The sequence below is a fragment of the Mangifera indica genome, chromosome 14 (assembly GCF_011075055.1).
Source record: "Mangifera indica cultivar Alphonso chromosome 14, CATAS_Mindica_2.1, whole genome shotgun sequence".
In the NCBI taxonomy this organism is placed as follows: domain Eukaryota; kingdom Viridiplantae; phylum Streptophyta; class Magnoliopsida; order Sapindales; family Anacardiaceae; genus Mangifera; species Mangifera indica.
Window position 1 is genome coordinate 12,269,453 of NC_058150.1, and position 9,272 is coordinate 12,278,724.

At 31.7% G+C, this 9,272-nt stretch overlaps 1 pseudogene; it reads left to right on the forward strand.

Annotated features, from left to right (window-relative positions):
- The first annotated feature begins 606 nt into the window (after nt 1–606).
- LOC123195664 lies at nt 607–8,983 on the forward strand (annotated as a pseudogene).
- Nucleotides 8,984–9,272: the final 289 nt, after the last annotated feature.

Consider the following 9,272-nt stretch of genomic DNA (forward strand, 5'->3'; position numbering starts at 1 on the left):
ACAGCTCTAACTACAATTTATACAATTAACTGTCTTTCTACTCATGTCCTTAAATTTGTTGAACTATTTCCCAGTCTTGATATATCTATTTCTAAAGAGCTCAATAATACCTTTACTTTTGTATCTATTCCTAGAGAGACTATTCCAACTATTGATACTATCCCTGATTCCAGTCTTCATCGTTTCAGTTGGGTAAGAAAAAATCTAATTTTTCTTAATGATTATCATTGTTATTTTGTTATTGCCACTTTAAATTAACCCCTCTCTTATCATGAAGCTAGTATTGACCCACTTTGGCAACAAGCTACGACAGAAGAACTTCAAGCTTTAGAGAAAACTTGTACTTGGGATTTGGATAATCTCCCCTTGGTAAAACCCCGATTGGATGTAAATGGGTTTATAAGATTAAAACTCATTTAGATGGATCTATCAAGCAGTACAAGGCACACTTAGTTACCAAAGGATATACTCAAGAATATGACATTAACTATAAAAAGACTTTTGCTCCTGTGGCTGAATTAACCTCTGTCCGAAGTATGTTAGCAATTGCTGGTATTAAACAATGGTGTCTACTTCAGATGAATGTGAAAAATGCATTCTTTAATAATGACCTATAAGAAGAAGTTTACATGCATCCTTTACTCGGTTATTCCTATCCTCCTTGAAAGGTTTGTCCTCTTTAACGGGTTTTGTATGGATTTAAACAAGCTCTAAGGGCTTGGTTTGCAAAGTTCAAATCCACTATTACCCAATTTGGTTCCGTCTCTAGTGCCTATGATTCAACTTTGTTCATTCATCATACTAATTGTGGTATTGTTCTTCTTTTACTATATATTGATGACATGATCATCATTGGCGATAATGCAACTTGTATTTCATAAGTATAATAATATCTTAGTCAACACTTTGAGATAAAAGACCTTGGTTCCCTTATTTATTTCATAGGACTTGAGATATCTTTTAATTATGATGGATATTATCTTTCTCAAGCCAAATATGCTTCAAATATTCAATTACTGAGAGCAAAACTATATATACTCCTTTGAAGTTCAATGTCAAACTTACTCCAATGGCTGGAACTCCCTTTGATAATCCTACATTGTATCGACAACTTGATAGTTCAATATATCTTATAGTGACTTGACCTGATATTGCATATGCAGTTTACTTAGCTAGCTAATTTATGGTTGTACCTTACTCGTCTCACTTCTCAGTTGTTCTTCGAATTCTTCGTTACGTAAAAGGAACTATTTTTCTATGGTTTTCATTTTTTTTGCTCATTCTTCTCTTATATTATTTAGATGCTGATTAGGCAGGTGATCCTACTAATTGTCAATCTACCACTAGTTATTTTTTCTTTTTTTAGAGATTCTCTTCTTTCTTGGTGAAGTAAAAAGCAAACTGTTATAGCCCATTCTAATACAAAACCATAGTATCATGCCCCTGTAAATGTTACATCAGAATTACATTGGCTTCGATGGCTATTAGAAGATATAAGTGTCAAACACCATTCTGCCACTATTCTTCACTATGATAATTGGGGTGCTATTCAAATTTCTCACAATGATGTCTTTCATAAACACACTAAACATATAGAAATTGATTGTCATTTTGTGTGTCATCATGTCTCTCAAGGTACTATCAATAATCTAGTATCCTTAGCAAATCAAACAACAAATATCTTCACCAAATCTCATCTCCCTAGCCACTTTCAAGAATTAGTCACCAAACTCAAACCAGTATCAACTATACCACCTTGAGTTTTTTTTTTTTTGGAGGGGGGGGGGGGGGGGGGGGGTGTTAATATAATTATAGGGATTTTTTATTATTGCATGATTGATAGTAATGGACCCATAATCTTAGTGATTGATACCTTAATTAAGGTGATTAATCTTATCATAATGATTGACACCATAATTATAGTGATTGATACCTTACTCATGGTGATTAAAACCACAATGATAGTGATTGACACATTAATCATGATGATTGATCTTATCATAATAGTTGACCTTCACTCATAGTAATTGACACCTTAATTATATTGAATGACATTAATCATAATGATTGCACAAATTTTCCCTTTTTTATAGTTTAGTTGTATTGTATAAATTGACACTCTTTGTACTATTATATACACAATTGAAACATACAATTCTTATTTCATAATAATCTTAATTAAATTTAAACAGTTGTTGAACTTATTTGATGTTATTATTGACATGGCTTTTATTTCTTGTAGATTCTTGTACATGTCTAGCTCTTTTTTAGAAGATCATCACCAAAACTATCATCGTCTTTCTAGATTTGATTTTGATCAGGTTTGATTTGGATTTAGATTTAGATTTAGATCTAGATTTGTCTGATTTGAATTATAATATTCTATTTGAGTTTGATTTGAATTTGATTGAGTTTGCTTTGTTTGGTGTCTGATGTGGAGATGAATGAGAAAGGTTATTTATCCCAGAAAAAAAAAAATGAATGAGAAAGGTTGGTGAGGGCTTTTTCTTTAGGGTGGTGAAGATGGATGGAGACAGAAAAAATTAAAAAAAAGTATTTTAAAATAATAATATTTATTAAAAGAAAATTAATATTATCATTTTTATGGGAAGAGAAGTAGGTAAATTAAATATTATTAAATGACAAACTGCCTAATTATAGATAAAGGGCATTTTTTTTATTGCACTTACAAAAGACAAACCATTTTGTTCTAATTGATTTTATGGAAGTATTTTACAAAATTCGTTTTGATACATTCGAGCCTTTTTGTACATAACTCTTTATTTAGAAGTAATGTAGTTATTGAACATTTTATGTGTATCTATCAAATTAAAGTAATATTATGTGTACTTAATTTTAAGTATTTAATTATGTATTTAAATAATATATTATCATATATTGATTGTTATTTTATCCTTAATTAAAATATCATTTAAGTATCAATTGTATACTTAAAATTGGATGCTCAAAGCTTTATTGATCAAATAAGTAAGACATGACTAAACTTGATTTGTCTCAAATAAATTGAGTTTGAATTGAAAAAAATTCCGCTCATTGATCTCAAACTTGACTTAACATCAACATATCATTAACGTTGTCACACCAGATGTTGCTTCGCTAACAATTTTTCTTCTTTTGTGATTTTTTTCTTTTCCAATAATTCTTATTTTTTTATTTTCTTAGATGTTATTTCACCAATTGAATGAGTTAAGTTTGCTCTCAAGTTGGTCATTCTAAATTAGAGTTAAATTCGAGCTAGCATTTTTCAAGTTCGGCTTGAATCCACCTATGTATACTGTAGTGATATACTCTCAATGAACATACATATATAGATTTCTTCAATACTTAACTAGATTGGAAGACCATTGTTATTTGAACAGTGCTATTCATTTTTATAAAATAAAATTATATTTCAAATTGAAAATTACCTGAATAGATATTATAAAAATAAATGATTAAGGATAAGAAAAAAAAAAAATTTTCATGTGTTACCGTCGTCATTAATCCTATTTCTTTATTAATTTTGGAGATAAAGTCTAAAATTTGTTTTGCTAAATGATGCGGCATTGTTAGATCTCCTTTTTTTCTTTTTATTTCAATTTTATCTTGATAGTTCTTGTTTCTCTATTCTAGTAAGGCCAAAAGACAGGTTGCCACCCAAGGTTTGATGCAAATCTAACCTTTCATCCGCTAACTATCGAAAATATAAACTCCCACCAATGGACTGTTAAAAATAACAGAAATAGTTAACTCCAACGGTAAAATCGTCATTTAATTGTAATATGTTAAAAATAATAAAACTTGTCTATTTCCCCCTTAAGTTTAGAAAACTAATAATTTTCTCCTAGGTTTAAATTTTCAAATCTTATATTTTCTTCTCTAGGGTTTCTCCCTCCCTTTTTCCAATGTTGAAACTGACAACTTCACTCTCCCTCCTCTTTTTTAGTGCACCTCCAGTGTAAACCCCCTCAATAGTGACTTGTCTTCATCCTTGGATGAAGATAATATGTCTTCGTTCAATGACAAAAATATCATCTTCATCATTGGACGAAGGCGATGTCTTTGTCCAATGATGAAGACGAGTCATTATAGGGAGGAACACGTCGAAAATGCCTTGGAAAAGGGAAGGGAGAGCGAAATTATCGATTCCAATGCCAGAAAAAAGAAGGGAGAAACCCTAAAGGGAAAATATAAGATTTTAAAGTTTAATCCTGAAATGCCCTAGAAAAGAGGAGGGAGAGCAAAGCTACCAATTTCAACACCAAAAAAGGGAAAGGAGAAACCCTAGGGGGGAAAATGTAAGATTTTAAAGTTTAATCCTGGATAAAAACATGTTAGTTTTCTAAACCTAGTAGGAAATAGATAATGTTTTATTATTTTTAATATATTACTAGTTAAATAACAATTTTATCCCGAGAGTTAACTATTTTTGTTATTTTTAATAGTCTATGAGTAGGAGTTTGAATTAACGATAGTTAGTAGATGAGAGGTTAGGTTTATATCAAACTTTGGGTGGAAAATAGTCATTTGGCCTTACAGTAAATAGGTTATTATTAAATTCACATAACTTATGATTACTGGATTATAAATAATCAAAATTTAACTATAATTATTTTATAAATAATTAAAAAGTTAATTATTTGTTTTAAAATATTCAATATATCCATATTTTAGCTTTTGGATTAGAAGATTAAAAAATCAATTAAACTCAGTAATCTAATAATTCAAAAAATCTTAAGCATATCATAATTGATTATTTAGTTTAATAACCTAAAATCTATACTTTTAAAATTTGATTATTCAATTATTATTTTTTTAAAATCTGATTATAAATACTGAGTTATTAAACATTTAAAATATATTATTTTACGTACTTATGCTAAATATGAGTAATTTAATAAATATTTTTAACACTGATATATAAACTTCTAACATGGACATGGGTAACATTCGTATATGTAGATAATAAATTTTAATATGGTTATTATTGTATTGAGAGATCCTTATGGTGAATAGAATAGTAAAATAATTTTGGTCAAAGGGTTTTTTCCCACCCAAAATTTACTTCATTCGCAAATTCCCACCTTTTCACTTTGAAAACCATTTTAACTATTTATCAATGGTTAAAGTCAATCAAATTTGTTAGTTTTAAAATTTTATTTCATTTTCTCCCTAAACCTTAAAAAGTAAAATTCCCCCCAGACCAAGGTTTAAAAAACAATATTTTTCCCCTTAGGGAAAATTGTTCAATTTATGGCAACTCCTCCGACTAGTGATTCAAGCTGCAATGACGAAGGTCTTCCTTGTCATCTTCTAAAAAGACGAAAAGTTTCATCTTCCCAACAAAGCTCTTCATTTTTCCAGTTTGAATAGTTGATTAGAAGAAAAAGAGACCATTGGAGGGAGAGAACACATTCGGAGGAAGAGACCGCAAAAGGGAGAGAATGTGTCTAGAGGGAGAGATTGCAGAAGATTGAAAAGTAAACCCTGGAGGAAAAATGAGATAAAATTTTAGTTTATTTTTAATATTATAAATAAAATAACGATTTTATCTTTAAAACTAATAGACTTAACAACTCATGGGTAGGTAAAAGGGTTTTTCAAAGTTAAAGGATGGAAACTTGAGAAAGGAGCAATCTTTGGGTGGGAATATGTCGTTTGACTGATAATTTTTAGTAAAATAATTTTTTATATTTGCATAATATGTTTGTATTGTTAATATTTTAGTAAACCCTTGAATATTGCAAAATTCACACTTAATCCTTAGGACAATAAATAAAATTGAATTTTTGTAAGTAGTATTTTGTCTAGTTAGACATGGTCATGAGTAAATACTAGGTTGTTCCAGGTTGAATTCAATGTGTCTTGTGCCCAGAGGTGGTGCCATGCCAAAGTATGTGACATGGCAAGGCACGGGGCGGGCTAGTTTGTCATAATATTTGTATAGTTTTTAACTTATATTATTTTTTCATGGGCTAAACCTTAAGGGCCCCTAACGTGCCCTGCAAAAATGTGGGTCATATACCCATTGGTTGTGCCCTTTTAAAGGGGGGTTAGGGTTTGCCTTGGGTCGACCCAATTCCCTAAACATATCTATGTTAAGACATTTTATTACCGATATTATGTATAATGCTTATGAACAAGAATGACGAGATTATTCAAATGATTTTAAAAAGAATGATTATTATATATTTAGTAAAGAAATTATGGAGGTTATTAAAACCATTCTACGCATGAAATAACCATCCACCGCAAAAAAAAAAAAAAAACTAGATATTAAGTTATGCCTCTCTACATGCATATGACAAGTTATGTATGACAATTTTAGTTGTTTTGGTGAAGTGATGAGCTCCTTGCTAGGAATGGCAGATTCAGGTAATTTGCCTATGTGATGTTAGAACTTGTCAGATCTTGCTTCTACTAGGTTTGAAAAATAATCCCCCTAGATACTAGTCAAGGTGAGACTTATCTTTTATACATCACATATTACAGGAGAAAGGAGAATAGCAATATCAAATATAAAAGTATCAACTATAAAATCCAGCCAAGAGGAAACGATTTAGTAATGTTGTTGAATTGTTTATTTACATTACTTATATTTAATGGTTTTTAAGAATATTATTTTTATAAACTTATACACTTTCTAAGCCTTTCAAGTCACACTTCTATAGTTTTCCCCTTCCAAGTCGCCAACATTATTTTATTTTGCATGTCATTTTGCATAATTTGTATTTCGCTTTCTCAGGGTTTTAAGTACCCATGGCTTGAATTTTGTAGATGTCTTATGTTTCACTGCAAGATGTGAGACCTGATACTTTATTTTTTTTTCAAACTCTGCAATTCTATGAAACTTGACTTATTTGCATAAATTTTTCTATAATATTTTAATCAGAATCAGTTTTCAGTTTCACACATAGAGGAGTGTCTAAATCTTATGGGTTTAGGATTTAGAGTTGAGATGAATTATATCACATTGGGTTAATCTTTGCCTAGATCTGATGACATTGTAATTATCCAAGCGAATAATGATGAACAATTTCCATCATGCACAATCCATTACTTTATTTCTAATTTTTTAATTTATTCTCTAAATACAGTAACATGGAACAATTTATAACTTCTATACATTTTCAGTTGGAAATATAAATCAGAATAAAACTCCTTCCCTTTACGGTCATTGAAACAGAGAATTTGTACATAAATTGCTTGCTTAGTTTGCTTATATGTATAAGATTTATTTCTATGTTTGTTTAGAGCCACAGCTTCTCGATATTCGATCCTCTCTTTCCAGCCAAATATTTCTTCCACTTCATCACCTCTTTGGACCGGTAATGGAAATGGAGGCCGTAGATGGCATATAAACGAAATTTGTATTACTGATACAAGGATATTATGCTTTTGCAGTTTCCAGCCATGCCTAAATTTGCAGTTTCCACATTTCATTCTCTCTTTCAGCCTATAAATTTCTCACAGAACACACAGTGCGACGTATAGCTAGGTTCCTAAAACATCAAGCGAAATAAATGTCGTGAGGCCTGTCACGGAGAGGTGGAGAGAGAAGTGCGGCCAAGGATGATTTGCCGACACAATCAGATGCATTTGAGAATTTTAATATTTTAGCGCCTCAGCAAATTGTTCTTGGCTAGATTGAGCTCTCTTTTTCCCATGCAAGGCCTTCAGGACATATATATATATATCTACACATGCTGAATAGCATGGTTTCACCGAAGCTAACAATGCTTGTACACATTACTACCGTCCAAAATATTCCCATCAAAGGGGCTTCCATTGAGAGGCAGAGAGTTGAGTACAGCCAAGGATATGACTTGCCGCCATTGCAAATGCCTTCTGGCAGCCTGCCGGCAATTGATTATCGGCTTCCAACAGTTAATTTGTGCAGACATTGAGGACTGTTTATAGTATCTTATAGATATTCCTTTACTCTTCACATGCATGCATATGCTTATTGTAGCAGATCAGTTGCTTTGAACATATATGTATCAAAGCAACTGGTTGATATGGAAAGATTTGATATGAGTTTTCCCTAAATGACAGAAGAAAGATTAAATAACAGTGATATATGAATATTTTGTTTAAATAATATAATCTTGTATACGTGTAATTTAATTGTACCCTTTTGTGAAAAATAATGTGGCTGCACTAACGGCAGTGTTCTGTTTTCTTTTGTAAAGGAAATGCAAGTTCACTAACGGCAAGTTACTGGCTTTAATATAATGGCATTAATTGATATGGGGCGTTTTTTCTTGAGGAAATTTGGAAGAAATTTGCAAGCTTTCACTTCATTTTCCAGCCTTTCAATACAACAGTAGAGTCTATTTTTGTTCTTCATTGTTTTTGCGTGTTCTATTTTCTGGAATTTTCTTGTAGCAAACATGTTCTGCATGTTCGATCAAATGGCTGAGAATTGCTCAGGTGTCAAACATTTTGAGGGTTGAGATTATTTTTCGTTTATGTGACAGACTGATCCCTTCCAGCATAAAAACCATGATGTAAGCTTTTACTAGCTGAGCTTTTATAAAAGTTTCTGAGGTATTTGCAAATTCTCTGGTGTTAGCTCTTGTGCTTTGTTTTACTAATTTTCCATTTCATGGTGTCAGGCAAGAAGACGAGCTGTGAAGAACTTCCTAGTGCCACCATGCCACAGTTTGGAAATTTCTCTCCGTCAAGTCTGCAAGTGATAAATCAAAGAGTGACAGAGGAAAACTATCAATACTGGCGAGCACAGACTCCCTTCATGGTAGCAGCTTTTGGCCTAGAAGATCACTTGAAAGGTCTGCTACTGTGTCCTGCACCATTTATTTCCGTAAGAAATGATTCTGATTCAACCAATATTAAGAAAGTAAACCCTGAGTATGCTGTCTGGAAAAGGTTTGATAAGCTACATATGAGCTGGCTTTTAGCCTCAATATCTGAGTGCATTTATAACCACATTGCTAAGGGTTCCACCTCCACTGAAATCTAGAATACTTTGGAATGCTATTTTGTGGCTGAATCAAGAGTTAGAGGGATGCATTTGAGGAATATGTTACAGACCTTCAAAAACTTGGCTATATTACATTGAAGGAGAGTTGATTAATTACATTGTAGATGGTCTAGGACCTGTTTATGATCTTGTAATACTCTATTACTTCAAAACTTGACTCACCTAGCGAGACCATTTCCTTGGCTGATGCACGTTTTGTGCTGCAAAAGTATGAGCAGCGTTTAAATAAGAATTCTATGATGACCTTTGATGGACATGTGGAATGGCC